Here is a 20,919-nt window from a genome sequence, read left to right on the forward strand (position 1 = left end):
AGTAGGTCAATGGACTTTCAGCATGAGAGAACCATCACTGAGAAGACTGACAATATCTTCAAGCTACCAGAAAATATTATTCACCACATACTCTCTTTTCTTCCTTTGAAGTGTGCAGTGATGACATCAATTCAATCTAGGCAAGGGATAAACATGTGGAAACCCCTATGGATTTATAACACTATTATAGACTTGACGAGGGTAGAGTTTCTAAAAAGCCAATTTTCAAAGATCCCCTCCCTGAATGAAGTTACCAAGGTGTTCATCCTTGACCTTGACTTCTTCTTTGATCTATCCAAGGATGTAGACAACTTGAACTCAAATTTTTCAAATTGAATGCTCAACCCATCCAGCTACTACCTTGAACCATCACGTTTGTCAAATCGGATGCTCAACCCAACCAGTTCAGCATCTAGACCGGTTGGGTTGAGCATTTCAATTTGAAAAACTGGATAATTCAACTTGTCAATATCTCAGGTAATGGCGGGGCTCCAGTAAAATTCTTGTTAGGGCTCCGTAGTGTTTACCTGTGATAAGCAAGCAAACGAACTTAAATGGAATTCAGAAGATTTAAGAAAGCACCATTAAAGAAAAAAAACAAAGAAAGATTCAAATGGCAATGGAGAGAGCATCAGAATTGCACATTGTAAATAGATGAACCAATGAGAAAAGGCTTACAAATGGATCGATTGCAGTATAAATCTTTACAAAAATGCAAAAGAAGAAGAAGAAGAAGAAGAAGATGAAAGGAAAGACAAAACACTCTTGATTATTTTTCCCTACTCTCATCGCTCTTAAGTCTCTTCTGCTTTATATAACTCTTGGTTATGCATTTCTAACCATAACAAACAATGCAGTCATTGAATGCGCTCGTAAAATTTGGTGTAACGAACCTGAAAATTAGTTGTTACTTGTAAGACACCATGGAATTGGTTGTCACGAACATGACAACGGGGCGTGATAGATGTTGTTGACTCAGCAACCGTTTTAGGAAGGAAGCAGAAATTTAATGGCATAGAACCGAACCTGACCCTTCGGTCCTATCGTAATTGGACCGGGTAAGATTAGGTCTGGTTCACTGCTTACGAAGTGATGTGAAAAAACTCAGTTATAGCAGTTAATCATACTGCCGATTTATATCTAATGAGACAATCAAGTGCGCTCTCATGCATTGCATCTCCCATTTTCGTTAGATCACAACTATGCTGGCTTTTTCTATTTCTCTATAAAAATAAATATGACCAATTGTGGTTTGAATGATAGGTTCCCGAGGATTATTATAAATTAATTAATCAAGTTATAGTATTCTATTGTTATATGATAAGTTATAGCTTAAATACATATTACGTTTGTGGTTTTAGAATCCTATTAATGATGAATTAATAATAACCAAGTCTTTAATTTATTTATTTTAATAATTACCTTCAAATATTTTGTGTTACATTGGGATAAGAATAAATCGTCTGTGAGATAATAATGTAATTATGTAATAAATTATAGTTAATAATTGATATTAACTAATTACTTGATCAATAACTCTACTAGTTATTTCACAAGTCATATTACATTAACATGACTCGATCAATATATAATGTGCAACAATATGATCATGTAAATTATTATACTTTCACTAATTAATAACTTAAATCATGAACCAATTAGTTATGATTAGTTTAGAGTTTATTTTTTTCTAATTTTTCAAGTATTTCTATCAATATACAATGAATTTATGTGTATCTCTTTAATTCATTTTTATTTTCTATTTTAAGCTAATATATAGTAAAACAATTATCAAAATGATTATATAGAAGTATAATGGAACAAAATTAATAATATCAAATAAATCACTTATTTTAACTATATTAACCTGATTGATCATTTAATTATTTTAATTTAATTTAACTAAAAATATTTTACTTAAATATTTTCATAAAATACTAAATAAAATTATATATTATTTAATTAATTTTAAAATTCTAATGTGCAATTTTTTTTAATTATTCTATTGATCAAAATCTTATCTTGTTTCACATAATAGCACTATTATACTTGGTTAAAGACTTACATAGCACTATGTTGGAAGTAAGAGGAAAAGTTAAATATAACTATATGTGAAAATAGGTGATTAATTATCTATAATTATATTTTTTCCAACTTATTCTCAATAAAATTATTTCATCGAGAATAATATCTATTTATTGATGATTTTTTAAATTCACTAAGAATAAGTGAATATTTCTCTATAATGTTTTTTTTACTTATTCTCAATGAAATAATTTTATCGCGTATAGCCTATATTTATGGGTAACTTTTTGAATTTCATCAAGAATAAGTAGATATTTCTTTATTATTTATTGTTGTTAATGTTTCCTACTTATTCTGGGCAAAACTATTTCATTGAGAAAAGAATATATTTCTCAATGATTTTTTCATTTCATTAAGAATAGTGGATATTTTTTTCCAACTAATTCTCAAAGAAATTTACTTCTCTGAGAAAAGCATATATTTCTTGGAGATTGTTAATTTCACCAGTAATAAGTTATTTTTTTAATTTTTAATTTCCCCTAATTTTTTTGATGAAATTATTTCACCGAGAATAGCATATATTTCTAGGGGATTTTAAAATTTTTCCAATAATAAGTGTATATTTTTTTGGGTTTTTTTGTTTGTTCTAACTTATTCTCGAAGATTTTTTTTAGAATAGTACATATTTTTCGTATTTTTTAATTAATTTTAAAATAAATGAATTTTTTTATATTTTTATCTCACCTCTTATTCTTTGCGAAATAGTTTTTCCAAAAATAATATATATTTTTTTAACCATTGAATTTCTTCAAGAATAAGTGGATTATTTTTAGTTTTTTTTTTTCTAACTTTTTCTTGATGGGATAGTTTTGACTAGAATATCTTAGTTATTTTTTAATTTTATCCAGAATAATTTATCCTCGCCAATTAGTGGGAATCTTTTTCTCGACAACATTCAAATTTCATCAAAAAATATATACTTATCACGAAAAAATTATTTTCACGGAAAAGAAAAAACTTTGAGAAACTTCAATTTCTTGTCGCATAAGAAGTTAGAGCAACTCAATTGAAGATGGCAATGAACTACTTCTGACAACCACACTCCTGCTTAGACTGTTTAATTTGAATGTAAGTTGAATTATGTATAGTCTTGTTTACTTGAATGGGACACAATCATGTTCAGGCTACATGAGTAAAAAGCATATAATCAGAATAGAGTAAATGATTTTATATAATGTTGGCCCCAAAATTCCCATTAAGATAATTTTGATGATGATAAACAATTAAATTACTAATGACGTATGTTAAGTATGCGGTGTAGTGAAAAAGCCATTTAAAAAGAGTCTAGTAGCATATTCATTTGATTGACCATGGCCCATTCCAACAATCCATTAAAAGGGAAAAAAATTGCACATACTAGAAAGCACACCATCAACATCCAATAGTACCATCTAATTAAAAAGACAAATGAAGAATCATTTTTTGCAAACAAAACTAATATTAGTTCAAAAAAGGGAAGAAGAATAAATCACTCAAAAGGAGATATCTACATAGGAATAAATCAGCTACTTTAGTTAGATAATTAAAAATTGAAGTGCCAACAATCAAAGGAGTCAAACCCATCTATAAAAGTCAAGCAAAACCAGTGAAAAAGATGAAACCCTAAAGTAAAATGACAAAATTAAGGAGTCAAGCATGTGGTGAAAACAAAGCAAGAAGAGTTGACCCATATGGAAGGAGTCGACCTCATGTCATTATGGAGAGAGCAAAACCGCAATGGGAGTCGATCATTGTACTAAAGTACATATAGTAAGAGTCAACAACATGGAAGGAATCCACACCATCTGAGTGAAAATAAAAAAGAAAACAAAAAAGGATTTGACTCTATGCAACAAAAAGTTTTGAAATAAAACAATAAATCGACCCTTATAAGGTGCAAAAGCAAGAGGAGTCAAACCCTGGAGCGGAGAGGATTCAAACTCTCGGTAGGATTCGACTACATAATCAAGCTATTAGAAGAAAAAGGAGTGGAGCCCATGCTGTAGAAATTCAATTTCTTGAATATCAGGTCCAAATCCAAAAATTGTATCTTTCCAAATCATGTAAGTAACCTATAATATGTTCGGTAGCCAAATAGGAACTAATGATTATTTTTTCATAATTTTTAGACCTTTGTTTTCACCCTCTTTTCCTAAATGTTGGAGAATTTGCTATTTAACCCAAACAGGCCTCCAACGAAATTCTCTCTTCTCACTGAGAAAACCATGCCACCTAAGCTCTTGCACATGATTTAAGAAGTTTTTGGCTCCTCTAAAACTTAAAAGGAAGTCAATTTTGATAATTTTTTATTGAGTTAATTATTCATGTGTTGTTTAATTGAATACTTAGATATCAATTAATTGAACATGTGCTAAGTGATTTTAAGACCATATTTGATTCAGCCATTGCATTGTGAGTAGTTGTGTTATTGACAACCATTTGAAATTACGTTTACAACCTCTTCTATTTTTAAATCATATTAATGCATCCTTGTATGTCATTTTATTGGGGCATTTGAAATGGCTTTTACTAAGTATTTAAACTTTGGGATAACATTTCAAATCCAAGTGTATCGTGAACTAGTGCTAAGTACACTTTGAAAAATCATTCACTATAATTTATAATGCTACTTATGGGCTATAGTTTGAAATTTATTACTTTTGAATTGAATTGAATACGTTCCCCAACTTGAAAAGACAATCTCATATTTAAATTGAGCTGATATTTTCAAATCAACACATCTTGATCTGCCTATATTTTCAAATAAAATAATAAATGACTATTATGAGTTATTTTCATTTTAAAATCAAGTTACTAAATATTTTAAACTACTAATTACATTGGATAGGTACCTAGGATAGATGTACCTATTTGTTTGTACCTAGATTGATAAAATTTGCCTATTGGGAGATAATTAATATTGGGTTATATGGTAAGCAAGTAATGCTTACAATTGGGTCAAACCTTCCTTCGGTAAGACCATCCTCACCCCAAATTTATTTAAGATAAATTATTGTGGTTGAGGAGTTGAAGGTGGGAAGGTGTGTTTGATGTTGTTTGAGTCATAAGACTTTGTGTAGGTAGGCGATGCTGAAAATCTCTTTGTGGGTCTAGATTGGTGTGCCTAGTAAGTGGATGAAAATCTCTATGTTCGTCTAAGCTTGCATAGCCTAGTGAATTGATGGAAAATCTCTTTGTGAATCTAGGCATGTATGCCTCATTAGGTGTTAAATCTAAGGGAGTGCCATTGTGAGTTGGTTGTATATATTTTTGGGCAAAGCCAACATTTTTGGGCCTTCGAGGTGATTTGCTTTGTATATTTTTGGGCAAAGCCAACATTAGTGGTTCCTTAAGATTATAAAACATCTTAGGGGGTGGACTAGCAATCGGCTAGAAGGACTACAAACCACCCTAAAAATCCTATATGTACTTTGTTTGTAATTGCTTATACGAATGCTATTGTTCATTGTGAACATAATCTATAAAATTGACCTTAGATTTTGAATTAATTAAAAACAATATGAACTAAGTAAAAGCAGTTAAAATTAAGAATAAAGGTGAAAAAATCCGACTATTTTATCAGACTAGATATACCTTAATCTGTACATCATTTATATATTGGATTACCGGTTAGTAAAATAGGCATAAATATCATCTCTTCAATGCAGCAAACAATCCTGTTGAGGAGACAAATTATAGAATAAATATTAACCCCAGAGAAGATTCATTAATATACACTGAAAACATCTTTTCAATTTTATTGAGAATTAGGAGAGTTACAGAATATTGATTTCGTACAAAAAACAACACCAATAGAATATTCATTTGTTTTTTGATCTTTGTCAGAGCTACTCATTTGATCTCATGAGATTGATTGATTTGTCTGCCATAGGAGTTCAGTAGCTTGAACTTGATGATATTCGATGGATGAAGAAATTTAGAAAACTGGATTGTTTGTTCTCTTGTCCATCAATATCTTCGCTCAACTTTACCTGATATATAAAGGAGCCTCATTAAGATTTTAAGGGTCTCAAATCCCTAAAAAATGAAAGCAGTGAAGATTGATCATCTTCGGTTGAAGAGATGGAGATAATTAATCCGAACCTGAAGCGTCTTGGGTACAAGGGTCAACTTTGTGACAAACCCATTTTTAGCAACATCCCCTCCCTGGATGAAGCTACTGAGACGCACACCCTTGATCTCGACTTCTACTTCAAACTATTCAGGGATGTAGTCCACTTGAACTCAAATTTTTGCCCAAAAAATAGATTGACTAACATAATACTTTTTTACTTATTTCATATCACAAATAGCAGCGAGTAACAAACAAAAAGTTAGTCAATGGACTTTCAGCATAAGAGAAACTTCACTGAGAAGACTAACAATATCACCAAGCTACCAGAAAATATTATTCACCACATACTCTCTTTTCTTCCATTGAAGTGTGTAGTGTTGACATCAATTATGCCTAGACAATGGATAAACATGTGGAAATCCCTATGCATTTACAACACTATTATAGACATGACAAGGAGTTCACAACAAATTTAAAGAAGGCACATGATGTACAAGTTGCATACCAACTTCTACAGCTCCATACTCTTGACAAGATTAAGAAGTTTCGCCTATTCTTTTGTCTCGATGACAAATACTCATCCGATCTCATAGAATGGATTGAATTTGTTAAAGAAGGAATTGGAGATTTTGTGCTTGACTTGAGTGGAAGAGTAAGGCACTCCGACTCGACAGATGATGATGATATCAGGTGGGGGTGAATAAATTCACTGAACTTAACCTGAGGCATGAAGAAGTGTTATTATGATTTCAAGGGACTCAAATCTCTAAAAAATCTTTGCCTGAAGAGATGGAGATAAGTAAGCCAAACCTGAAGAGTCATGAGTAGAAGGGTTGAGTATCTGAGAAGCCAATTTTCAAAGACATCCCTCCTTGAATGAAGCTACTGAGATGCTCATTCTTGACCTCGACTTCTTCTTTGATCTATCCAGGGATGTAAACCACTTGAACTCAAGTTTTTCAAATTGAATGGTCAACCCAGTCAGCTGCTACCTTGAACCATCACGTTTGTCAAATTGAATGCTCAACCCAACCAGTTCAGCCTCTAGACTGGTTGGGTTGAGCATTTCAATTTGAAAAACTGGATAGTTCTACTTGTCAATATCTCAGGTAGTAGCGGAGCCTCAGTAAAATTATTTTCAGGACTCCTTAGTGTTTATTTGTGACAAGCAAGCATACAAAATTTAATGGAGTTCAAATGATTTAAAAAAGCGCCATTAAAGAAAAAAACAAAGAGGCTTCAAATTGCACATTTTAAACAGATGAATAAATGAGAAAAGGCTTACAAATGGATCAATTATTGTACAGGAATCCAGTCTCTTAGCCAAAAAAAGGGATCACAACTTTGAACAGCTATGATGTTCTTTTTCTTTACTGCAATTCTCTGCAAAAAGGCAAAAGAAGAAGAAGATGAAGGAAAGACAAAACACTCTTGATTCTTTTTCCCCTACTCTCATCGTTCTTAAGTCTCTCCTGCTTTATATAACTCTTGCTTACACATTTATGACTATAACAAACAATGTATTCATTGAATGTGCTCCTAAAATTGGTTGTAACAAACCTGAAAATTAGCTATAACTTGTAAGACATTAAGAAATTGGTTGTCACAAACCTGACGATGGGGTGTGACAGATGTTGTTGTGTCTGCAACCATTTCTGGATGGAAGCAGAAAGTGCCATTAGGTAGACAGCCACATGGATCAGTGATGGCAGAATCAGACCTGACCCGTCGGTCCTTTAGTAATTGGACCGGGTAAGATTAGGTCCGGTTCAATCCTTACAAATTGATGTGAAATCCCTAAAAAAACTCGTCTTTCAAAGACGACCGGTCTAAAAACTCCGTTGTTGTGACAAGCTAATTCGCATAGGAACAAAGTATAAGACATAGCGTTGAGGCTTCCAAAAAATCATCGACGTCGACAAAGGTCCAAACACACTTCGAATGTTAAAAGCTATGAGAGAAGCTTGTTGTTGCCAAACAAATTTCAAGGAGAAAAGTTCGACGTCTGGGCCGAGCAAGTGTCTTGTGTGATTGGCATTTAAGCAATACTTGAAATTTCCAGTTGATTATTCTGATTTTTTAGCAAAGCATAAAATTTGAAACCGTTATCTACTTCGGTCGTTCCAGGTTTGGTTTCTACGATTGCCAATGTTCGAATTATCGCAAGACAACTTTCTTTTCACCTTGTTTGTACTGTTTCCGTCCTCTTTGTTTTTCACAAAACTCTTATCAAAATTTCTTTTTATAGTTTCCTGGATTGTTTTAGCAGATCAGAGTTAAACGATGGACCAATCAATAGTGATTTATATGGTTGCGTAAGGGCACTGTACAATTAATTTTCATAAGTGGCTATAAGTTGAGTGAGGGGGTAAGTGGGGGACTTGCTGCTGATGTAAACCCGAAGAAATTTTATCCCTCTAGGAAAATTTACTCCACCTGAGAGCTCATTTTTTCTCTACTGGAGGTTGTGGAAAGTGACGAGACCTTCAGGGCACTTGTTCCCGACTAACCCTGCTTGCATCACTACCTCAAGATGTCCACGTTCATTCAAGCCTTTACGCTTTTCCACATTACAAGGCGCTAAGGATGCACTCTGCAATGACAAACATTTTGCAGAGAGAATCATCAGTCTCCTTCAACACAACAATTGGCAGCTTTTCATGACCTCCTCAGACATTCCAAGAAAGTTAAACCCGGAAATGATACAATGTGTCCTTCGCCAAAAATAGGTAAATGACCCGAAACTCCTCTTGAGTTTCTTCCACTGGTCCCAGTCTCAAATGGGTCTCCCGCAAACATTAACTTCTTTTTCAACACCTGCTGTAAATCTATGTAATGCCTGTTTGTTTGGTCCTGTAAATGGTATCTTAAAGCAAATGATTGCCACCCACTTGGGCAATTCACATGTGGATGCTATTGCGAACTCAATCTTATATAGCTATAAAGATTGTAAAGAATCCAACCGTCTTGTGTTTGATATATTGATAGATACATACAAGAAAATTGGTATGTTGGAAGAAGCTGCAAACTCAGTGCTAGTAATGGGAAATGAAGGACTCACACCAAGTATAAGGTGTTTAAACTCTCTTCGGGTGCACTGGACCCACTCTCCCCATCACTAGCATCTCTACACTGCACTGTGGCCTCTGGTAGGTCATCCAATCTGACAAAATTGGACTCCTGAGGAGCTGCTTCAGCAACTGTATTGGACTTGTCCTTGTATACAATCTTCTCATTGAAGATCATATTCTTGCTTCTTATAATCTTTCGGCTCTTATACCAGTTTTTAGGAAAAAATCGTCGATGACAACAAGACAAGTAACAAGTACTCATGCACGACACAATATTTTACATGGTTCGGCAAATTGCCTACATCCATTGGAGCTGTATAGGATTTTATAGATCAATTGAAGAATCACAATACAGTATGTTTCTCACACCAGAAATACAACCCGAGAGAGTCTTCTCTCTATTTCGTCTCAATGAGTTTCGGTGAGACCTAAACTTCTCCCCACTTTGTCTTCCTGGTGCACACACAGGCACCGATACGAAATCCCGAGGGAGTTCTGTCAACCTCTCAGTTCCAGTAAGTCCTAGACTCTGTTCTTCCGACTACAACGTCGAATAGCAGCACCGGTAACGGCGACAGCAACGACAACGAACTGTAACTCCTGCAACGGTGAAGGCAACATCGTCGTTCTTCTTGAGTCTCTCTTTTTGCCGAGAGACTCTGTTTCGTACTCTGTTTCTATTTCGGAAACAGAGTTGAAGTCCCGCCCTACAGCACCAGCAACGGCGACGCTAGCAGCATCGCATAGCAGCTCCGGCATAGGTGACGGCAACGGCTTCCAGTCAACAGAGTGCCTGTTAAATCTTGCCTTTTCTATACTTTTTTGCCACTTTCCAGTTTCCACTCCAACTCGCAAGTCGCCACGCAATTCATGAAAGAGCACATGCAGTTTGCCAACAATGAGGTGACTTGCCATTCCCGGTCGACGCCCCAAAGTGCGTAACATACCTACCTTGTTCCCGCCAAAAATCTTTTCAAAATGTATTCTATGTGCCCTCGCCCCCTCTTTGTCTAAGCAAACGAGAAATCACAAAAAATAAAACAAATTATGATTATTCTCAATAGTGAACAAACAATGAAATACGAGACTCTCTACGCGTAACATCCCTATTTCGGCAATAGAGATGAAGTCTTCCGGTTGAGGGACTCTGTTCGTACACCATCTTTGTTTCAGCAACAGAGTCGTGTGCAGTGGACCAGACTCCATAGTCCTCAACAAAGACATCTCACTTGAAATTTTTTCACGTCTACCCAAGAAATGACGGCTCAAGTGCGAAGCTACTTTAAAGAAATGACATAATATGATCAAGAAAGTTAGCTTCTTTCACTGCCAAATCAATTGACTTCGGTTTAGTCTATCTCAAATACTACGACTATGGCTTCATACGTGAATGTATGTTTTGTCGCTTGCATGACAAAGGAGCACTCACGCTCCAAGACTCCCTCATCTTCCCTTCACATCAGAACATCAAGAATATGGGTTCATGCAATGGGGTCATCTTCTAGTGCAAGAAAATCCACACTAATCTCAAGCTCAGTTACTATCTCTACAATCCAATTACCAAGTTTCTCATGACTCTTCCTCCACTCCCTCCTTTCAGAATGGCCCATGACCCCTTTGATAATTGTTTCCCTTTTTTAGGTTAAACCCATTATTAGGTAGTTTCCCATAGATGTAAGGATAATGAGCATGAGTTTGGATTATACGTTAAATGGGATTTGGTCTAGAAATAAGCCTGAGTTTTCCCCATCAACGGGTTTCTCTGCAAATTCCTGGAATTTTGTCTACCATGACTGAAGGTATGCATCTTGGGTTTCCGATTTTATTTTTACGAATTTTATATTGCTTCAGAAATTCTGATTTTCATTTGGAATCTCTCATCTTGATTATAATTCCATTATTTATTTATTTTTGTAAAATGTTGTCTACGTTTTTATTCTGCCGTAAAAAAAAAAAATTTATGTGTCGTTTTCGTGTAGAGGAGGATGTAGCCTTACGATGAGGCCTTATGAGGCCCGCGCTTCTTCGATCGCCAGTGGTGGCACGTGCGACTGTCAATACATTGTGTGCCTATTGGATCTCAATCACGTTGGTGCTCCCTGGCTAGACAGCGTCCAATAGTGACAATGATGTTTCCGAACAGCGTTCCCGGCCTGATAGGATGACTGCATTGGTGCGTCAGAGTAGGTTGCACTTAGTGCGCTGGAGGTGCCGGCATGTTAGTGGGAACAGATGCTCCCGAGGGAAGAAAATGCCCACAGCAAGCCATCAGCCGTCATTCGGGTCTACAAATGGGATAGTCGACGAGGGGAGTCGAACGACAGGCCTGATTGTGTGTGCTGGCGTCGAACCATTGACGTTTTGTGCGTATTTTCTTCCCGACTCCTGGTTGGTCCATTTCCTCACTTCCAGTCGCCAGGAGACCGGCGTTGCACACAACTGATTCTCGATCGAGAAACATTGCTTCAGTGGGTGGAAATGAACACCAGAATTTGCGTCGAAGCACAGCCAAGAGGAGCAGTCACAAAGCACAGAGAGAGAGACGTTGTAATGGAAGCTTGTGTACACCGACGTGTTGCACTCATTGGACACACACCGGTGACAATAGCACCAGAGGAAGGAGACGACGGCGTGGGGATGGTGAGTAGAGTCCTGAACAAATGAGATGCCTGGCTATGATCAGCCGAGAGAAGCATGAGCGAACATAGCAGAGACCTGTGCTTTGTGCGTCGGTGTTCTGTGCACTCATTGGATCGCAGCCAAGGCCTGGAGCACGACATCGTGCTCGCCGGCTGTCCCGCACCACTATACACGCAAGAGCACAAACGTGCTCATGGTCCATCCAAGCCCAATGTTATCATTGGATACATTTAATTCATATATAAATAACATGAAAAATAGAATATTTTAGTTTTCATTCTTTTTCATTTTAGTACATATGGATATAATAATTGGAAATGCATATATGAAAGTTTAATATGCATGTGTTAGTTAATTTTTATCTGTATAATTTTTTTTTATGCATACGTAATCTTCTATGCATATTATGATCGACCTAAATATAAGAAATTAATAATTGGCATAAATTTTAGTCAATTATTTTGATGTAATATTTTGGTTTACATTTGAATAATTAAGTAATAACCACAACATTCTTAATTATGAAAAATGTTTAGTGACATTAAGTTTAGTCACATAAAGTTAATGACATACAAACTTGAGAATAACCATGGAAAGCTTATAATTTAACCTCACATAGTAATTGTTATATTTAAGTGATTAATTTGGATTGGATAGAAACATTTAAAACAATTGGTTACTCGCCCACAACAATAGAAAATTCCTTTAGAGATAAATTTATGATGCCATTATAAAGTGATATAAATTGTTTATGTGTTATAATCTAAGCCTAATCACATGTTGATTTATTTTTTTGAATTTATTTACGTGGGTAAATATTCAATTTACTGTTCCATTGCATGTTTTAGTAAGCATTGTTGTTTATTTTGTTATTCTTCAAACTTTATATGTTCCGAATTTTGATTCCTCCAATATTATTCCTCTGAATGGTAATAATTAAGCTCTTTGTTGGTCATTTCTTCTATTAAATAGCACTGACATATATGACTCTTTCATTAGCAAAGTCATCACATTTTCTCTTGGTTGGTCATATATGACTCTTTCATATCAGCTCTTCATCTCATGTTCTATTTCTTTTTTATAAGATTAACATATTAGACTCTAGTTGATAAAGTACTGACACGTTTTTGGTTATTCAATTTGTTGTTCTTTATGAAATCCTCTGGTAATGTCATGAGTTAAATTAGCACAAATGAGGAGAACCATGCTTTTAGTTCATGTTATGAAGTTATAATTGGATATCTTATTTTTATACTATGTTTTATTTGAGTCATTAAAATATTTGGCATAGGAATTGATTCTTAAAATATTAAGAGAGAAAACAATAAATTGATTGTATAATGAGTACATTGTTTCTCTATTTATAATAGAGAAAACTCACAGAATCAAAATAAAATTAAACCTACCCATGTTCCACTTACAACTTGAATAAAACTCCAAATACGAAACAAAGTAAATCACTATTACAAAAAACTAATAGAATCAAAAGATTTCTTATGTAAGATTCTTTCCCATGAGACTCAAATAAGACTTTTTCATACTAATTCTTCCACCATGAGACTCCTTTACCATGAAAATCATATTAGACTCTTCCATATTTGCTTCTTCAACACTCCTCTCAAATTGGAGTTCCTAACCTTCGCATGAAAAGAAATTTTCATCTCTATCCTCCTCCTTACTTAGATGTTCTTTATTTCTAAAAAACATTTACCACCACTACTTCTCAACACCTCTTCTTTTGAACTTCTCCTTCTACTTCTCTCCATGAAGTGACCCTTTCCTTTTAAAGAGTCTCAAATTGTACATAGCAAATATGAGAGAAGAAGCATCACTCTAGCCAAACGATAAAACTCCATATTCCTTTCAAAATGGTATATGTTTGAAAAAAGACTCCTTTCAATTTCAAAGGTAGACATGCCCAATTTTAGTGCATGAAAAAAAGAAAGAGTATTCACAATTTTAATGGTAGCTCACAAAAATATACTACTTTGGTGAATAAAAAAACTTAACTCACTCTGACTGTTGGGTGCACTCTTGTTCTATGTAGGAAGTATAGCCAGTGCTCTTAAGTGATAAAAAAATTCAAGAAATTTCATTACCTATTTCAAAATTCTAGAATTTCTAGAGGACTAACAAAAGTGACCATTGTTTTATACCAAGAAGGTGACAAAAGAAGTAGAATGATAAAAAAAAATTAACCAGAATAGTAACTTACCAATGGAGCACAAAATTGACTAAAAATGTTGGCCACAAGAGTTTGACTAAACAATTGACCCAAAAAAATTACTTGAATTTTAATAATAAATTAAATACAATGGAGATATACCTTGGAGAAAGGGGGAATGCGCCATGGAGTTTAACTAGAAAATTAGTTGGAGTTAATTGCAGTATCATATTCATATGGCCTTCGAGCAAAAAAATCTTTCCTCATGGACACTCTTAGAATCCCAACATATGGCCTAACTTACTATGATGAAAGAAGGCTAGTTTGCCTCCCAAATGAAGAAGAAATAACTTAAAAGAACAAAAAAAAGAGCTTTGAAAATAAGGGAAACTTCTTTGCATAAAATGAAGATGGTTTACACTTGTCGTTACAAAGCCTACTTATATGAAAACTAGGGATAAGAATCCTTATCCCTTCATCTTACATGGATCAGTATGATCTTCCCACTTAAGTACGAGGTTTACCCCTTTATTTAAATTCAAACTTGGCATTATCACAAATGCCTAAATAAGCTCATAAAATATAATTCAAGAGCATTTGAATCGATCCGAGTTAAAATTTAAATTTTAAACGAGACAAAGAAATTGATAGCCAGCCTCTACAGCTTGAATGCATGTGTGCCACTCACCTACACACGTGCCTTGCCTATGTGGCTCACCCACGCACCTCACCTATATCCTCACCCACGCCTGGGTGGGGGGCAAGGGTTGGGTCGGGATTAATTAAATAACACATTTAATGTAATACATAACTATCTTGATCATAGCTAATACTAATTAATTAATGACATTATGTGTTTACTAATCATATAATTACTGATTAAGTAAGAAATAATTAAATACCCGATGATTTATGCTAATTAATCGGCCAAGTGACCTATTTAATGTAATAAATAATCAATTATTTAATAGAAAAAGTAGTAATAACTTACTTATCTAATTAATCACACACATTCTAGTTATATAATTAGGATGGGTAACTTCCTGAGAAGTCTTCGTGTTGCACCTCTTTTTGCCCTATTTTTCATTGCCACCATCTAATTTCTCCATTGCATTGCTGCGTTTAGGGGGTGACAAAACACATTTGTATATATAATTTATTTTATTTTTTAACGGTTTGAAACTTTTGGGTAGAAGAGAAGAGGAGAAAAAAAGAAAAAAAAGTATGATTTTTTTTAGTTTTTTCTTTATTAATGCAGTTCGCTACACTTTCGACACAGACGATCAAAGTTTTATTCTTTAACCCAACAAAATGGCGCTCCTTTTTTATTTTTTATATCTCAATTTTTGCATAAGATTATAATTTTTATTTTATTTTATGTAGGGAATGTGGAAAAGACCGACAGAACACGGGGGTATAGTGAAGCCAGAGAAGGGATTGGTAGCATGGAGAGGGTAACACAAACGAGTGCGAACATACTAGCACCAATGCACCAGATCCCATCAGACCTCAAAAGTTAAGTGCGCTTGGATGAGACTAGACCTAGGATGGTTGACCTCCTAGGCAGTCCTCGTGTAGCACCCGTTTTTTCCCATTTTTCCTTTGCCACTAGCTAATTTCTCCCTCGTAATGCTACGGTTAGGGGCGGAAAAACATATTTGTATATATAGTTTTTTTTTCTTTTTTAACGATTCAAAATGTTTGGGTAGAAGAGAAGAGGGGGAGAAGATAAAAAAAGTACTATTTTGTTTTGGTTTCTGTTAATATTGTAGTTTTTTTTCAGTTTCAACACGGACGATGAATGTTTTATTCTTTAAGCCAACAACATAATGCTTTTAATTTTTTATGTTCTGATTTTTGCTGAAGATTTTAATTTTTTATTATATTTTATGTCGGGAATGTGGAAAAGACAGGAAAAATACGGGGGGAGGGGGAAACTAGGGAAGGGATTGGTAAGATGGAGAGGGAAACACAAACGGGTGCGATCATACCAACACTAATGCACTGAATCCCATCAAAACTCCGTAGCTAAATGTGTTTTGGCAACTGCAGTACTTGGATGGGTGACCTCCTAAGAAGTCCTCTTGTTGCACCCATTTTTACCCTTTTTTCCTTTTCCACCTGCTAATCTCTCCCTCGTAATGTTGCGGTTAGGGGCAACAAAACGTATTTTTAAATATAGTTTGTTTTATTTTTTAACGGTTTGAAATGTTCGGGTAGAAGAGATGAGGGAAAAAACTATGATTTTGTTTTGTTTTCCATTATTAATGTAGTTCGGTTAAGTTTTGACACGACTGAACAACATTTTATTTCTTTAATCCAATCACATAGCGCTCCTTTTTAATTTTTTATATCTCGATTTTTTTTAAGATTTTAATTTTTTATTTTATTTTATGGAAAGAATGTGGAAAAGACTGACAGAACACGGGGGAAGAGGGAAGCCAGGGAAGGGATTAGTAGGATGGAGAGTAACACAAATGGGTGCGATCAATAAAATTTTCATTTTGATAAATGTGGTAGAAAGAAAAAAATTTGAGTAAGATAAACAAGCTAAAATATTTTTGCAATTTCAGTTAATGTAATAAGAATCAGTTTCTATTCTCTTTTTCCAATGAACTAACCCATCAACTCATAAAATAGTTTTTAGACATGAAGAAGATTGAATTTTCAGCATATATGATGTAAATGTTGAGTAATTTCAGATCACCTTTGTGCTCACTCTAGGAAAACAACACACAAAGTAATTGACTTCAGTTCTAATAGGAGAGGTTATTCAACTCACGCAGGTGATGAACTTCAGCCGCATTACTCAGTTCATCACCTGACATCGTAAGTGGAGCACCAGCGCATGATTCTTGTTGATGAATCAAAAGAACCCAAAAATCATCTCTATAGTTTAATTTCGAGAATCTGGATTCCACAGTATATTGAGAATCATTTGGATGAAGCGGGCAAGATGCCTCAAACCCTCATCAAATTTTTTCTTTTCAGTCTCTCTTCTGCACTCTTCCCTTTCTCGATCTAGTTCTTCTCTCGTCTCTTCTTCCTCCGAAATTTTTTTCCTCCCTCTCGTCCTCCATCTCCCTTCTCCCTTCTCCCTCTCGTTGTGAACGTCATCTCAGCCTCCCACTCCCTTCTCCCTGAAATTATTCTCTCTTCGCCCAAAATACCTCCCTATTTCGTTTGATTTCCCCCATTTCAATTTCGATTTTCTTTGATTTTTGACATTTCAACGTCAATTTCTTCAATTCTACTTCAATTCGGCTTCGATTTCACCCTTCGACTACGATTTTCCCCAAATTTAAGAAGGTATGCCTATACCCTGACTTTGTTTATTATTTTAGTGTTGTATTTGATTTAATTTTAAATTTTGTACATAATGTGTATTAATTGTTGCTTAATTTTGGGATTTAGGGTTGGGGTTTATGGTTCAATTTTGTCTTCGTAGGGTTTAATTTTGGGATTAGGGTTAGGGTTTATTGTATTTTTAGGGTTTAGTTTTTTTTTAAATTTTTTTAGGGTTCTTAGTTTTTGGGTTTTAGGGCTTTTAGGGTTTTTTAAGGTTAGATTTTAGGGTTTAGGTTCTGGTTCTAGAATTAGGGTTTAGGGTTTGGGGTGTTGAGTCCAGTTCAAACAATGCTGAGTCGCCTACAAAGGCGTCCATAAGCCAACAAAACCCGACCCCCCATCACTGAGAGGTACAATTTGTAATGACTGCGAAATCATATGGGGCTCTACTAGGGATGTTCGGTGAATTTGGACTTGATATGTGTGTTTTTGCACTGTTTAGTTTATCTACAATGGAAATAGTTTGGTTAATCTTGAAATGTTTTAGAATGTTGTTGAAAATTTTTGAAGTGATGTAGAATGATTTTGCCATGTGGAGAGGAGATTCAGGTGTTTAAATATCCACCACATGGTATTTTATTTTTTGTGGTTTGATGAGGACCATCTCGGATTTAGATTATAAATGGTTGTAAGAAGGCTACAAATTGCTCGATATTATAACATTTGGATTTTTGAAGAAGACAAAAAAATGCTCGATCTCTTGGTCAAACAGGTGAATATAGGGAATAGGTTGCCCAACAAGGTTTGGAAGCATGAGGTATATATGGACTATCGCCCGAATGTCCCAACCACAATACCCCAGGACTTAGCTTTCCTTGCTTTCAATATTTCTTTTTTCTGAGCTTCTTTCATCCCATTGAGATCATATTCTTCCAAGAAGAAAACTTTGAGATATGAATCATAACGAAATGCCCTAATATGGGGGTTTGCTATCATAAATGCCTCTAGATGGAATCTACCATCTGCAACAAATACAACAACATCAACTGCAACACTATTAGGACATGTAGTAGATGCACTTCCCTGAAGACAAAGGTTTAGACTGTGGAACAATGATATCAATACTAGAGTCAGCTAAAACAGATTTAACGGTTCTCACAACTGCTGAGAATTGGATGGTCCATGCCACTGCAATCTTTTTGTCACAAAAAAAAAGCTTTAATTGTATTAATGATATGGTCTACCTCAATTTTTATTTCAACGAAAACATATAAAGCAGGGATTTTGGTGTAATCTATTGGGACTAAACAGCTATGCCCGTAATGGATCAAAAGATCCAGAAAAATCATCCACACAGCAGCATACCCCATATGTGATGTCAACTAGAATAATGCACTCATCAACAGAAGCAAAGGTTTCAAAAATGTTGGAAAGAACAAGTGAGTACATGAGGAGACCATCGATGAATTGAAGGGCGACCCTTTTGGTGCCGGAAGATACAATTCACCATATTGCTTTATGAATTTCGAAGTTATAATTTGAGGGGAGCATGGAAACTGCAGTATCGAGGGAAGGATTGTTAAGAATCGAATTAGGGACTTGATTTCTGAAGAAACAAACGCTTAGGAGGGGGTCTCGGGTTTTTGGAGGAAAGAACAGTGTCGGGTTCCATCTGATTACCAAGCTACGTGAAAGAAGATTTCCAAGAAAGTCACGACAGTTATCATTGGCAGACTCACCTTTTCCAGAGAAAACAATGAGAAGCGAATTGGAACAAACAAAATACTTAAAGAGTAAAAAATACAGCATGAACCAATATGCTTTACTTACAGAACTTAGAATTCTTTTATAAGACCTTTACTTCACAAAATTTCTATAAAACCTGTCCTATGTGTGCAAAATTTGGTTTTAATGGGGAAAGGAGCAATTTTGGGTTTTAATGGGGAAAGGAAAAATTTTAGGTTTTAAAGGATGGGCTGGCATGGTGCTATATGGACAAATTTTACTAACGTGGGAAGTTGACGAATCGCATGAGGATTCCAAAGGTTGAAATCGGATAATTTGGGAAATAAGTTTAAAAAGTCATTATTCAGGTAAATAAAAATTTGAAATCCAATATTCGAGTACAATTCCTTGAAATATAATAAAAATAATAATAATTTTCCACAAAATCCTTCTTATTACATGAGTTGCTAATTGGGTGTAATTAGATTGGACAACAACAACCTTCATGTAGGGCATATTGAGTGAGAATTTTTTAAAACCACTAAAATTTAAAATTTTGATCAATTCAATTTCTATAATTTTTTTGAGAAAATTTTACTTTTGTGCAATGGTACCCCACCTATAAAGTAATATTTAATTAATCTATCTAATAATTACATAAAAAATTTAAAGCTACAACAATTCAAAGTAATATTTAATGAATTTCTTCTTTTGCATGTTGAAGATTAAAATATAATTTTAGTTATTGAGATTTATGTTTCAATTGCATAATTCTAAACTTTTTTCAATCTATCCTTTAAAATTTTCTCCATAGCACAACAAGGTGCATCAATAGATGACAAAAATTCAAAATACTGGCGCTAGTACTACATCATGACTTAAAAACTATCAACTATGAAATCTCCAGCCAGCGAAATATCAAGGAAGGAATGTAGAGCTCCATGTTTAGCAAGTATTAGGTAAAAGGAAACTCTAGGGAAACAAGGATTCCAAATCAGACTAGAATAGGTAGCCTCTTTGGTTTATATATAACTGAGGTAGGACTTGCTCTCTTCTGCCTTGTAGAATTTCCGGATCATACCATCCTCCTTTAGTCCACGTTTTCCATCTTTGTTGTTGAATCTTGCTCTATTCTTGCTTCTTGGGGATCGACCTACTACTCTTATATTGTTTTAATGGAGGTCAGCTTGCCCGAAAACTGGTAGGGAAAAATCGTCGATGACAACAAGACAAGTAACAAGTAATCATGCACGACACAATATTTTACGTGGTTCTGCAAATGGCCTACATCCATGGGAGATGTAGAAGATTTTATAGAGAAGTTGAAGAATCACAATACAGTCTGTTTCTCACACCAGAAATACAACCCGAGAGAGTCTTCTCTCTATTTCGTCTCAACGACTTTCGGCGAGACCGAAACTTCTCCCCGCTTCGTCTTCCTGGCACACACACAGGGACTAATACGAAATCCCGAAGGAGTTCCGTAAACCGCTTTGTTCCGGTAAATCCTAGACTCTGTTCTTCTGACAGCAATGTCGAACAACTGAACCGGTACTGGCGACGGCAATGGCAACGAATAGTTACTCCTGCTACTGCGACTACAACATCGTCATTCTTCTTGAGTCTCTCTTTCTGCCGAGAGACTCTCTTTCGTACTTTGTTTCTATTTCATAAACAGAATCGAAGTCTTGTCGTACAACACCAGCAATGGCGATGGTAGCGGCGTCGTACTGCAGCTCTGACAATGGTGATGGCAACGGCGTCAAGCCTCTAACCACTCTTTCTCCTGACCACGACGTCGCATGAAGGTCTCCCAAAAACCCCTATCTCTTTTTCCGTGAGCTCCTCTATCACTCTTGGTTTTTCGCCCTTACCCTGTTCAAAAACCCTGA

At 35.1% G+C, this 20,919-nt stretch overlaps 2 pseudogenes; one reads left to right on the forward strand and one right to left on the reverse strand.

The window, feature by feature from the left end:
* The first annotated feature begins 15,991 nt into the window (after nt 1-15,991).
* Nucleotides 15,992-16,110, forward strand: LOC137943335 (5S ribosomal RNA; annotated as a pseudogene).
* Nucleotides 16,111-18,130: 2,020 nt separating this feature from the next.
* Nucleotides 18,131-18,974, reverse strand: LOC137934205 (uncharacterized; annotated as a pseudogene).
* Between the last annotated feature and the right edge of the window lie 1,945 nt (nt 18,975-20,919).

The sequence above is a fragment of the Aristolochia californica genome, unplaced genomic scaffold (assembly GCF_029961685.1).
Source record: "Aristolochia californica isolate CCGP_79_NKW_82.1479 unplaced genomic scaffold, dmAriCali1.0.hap1 SCAF_10, whole genome shotgun sequence".
Classification (NCBI taxonomy): Eukaryota; Viridiplantae; Streptophyta; class Magnoliopsida; order Piperales; family Aristolochiaceae; genus Aristolochia; species Aristolochia californica.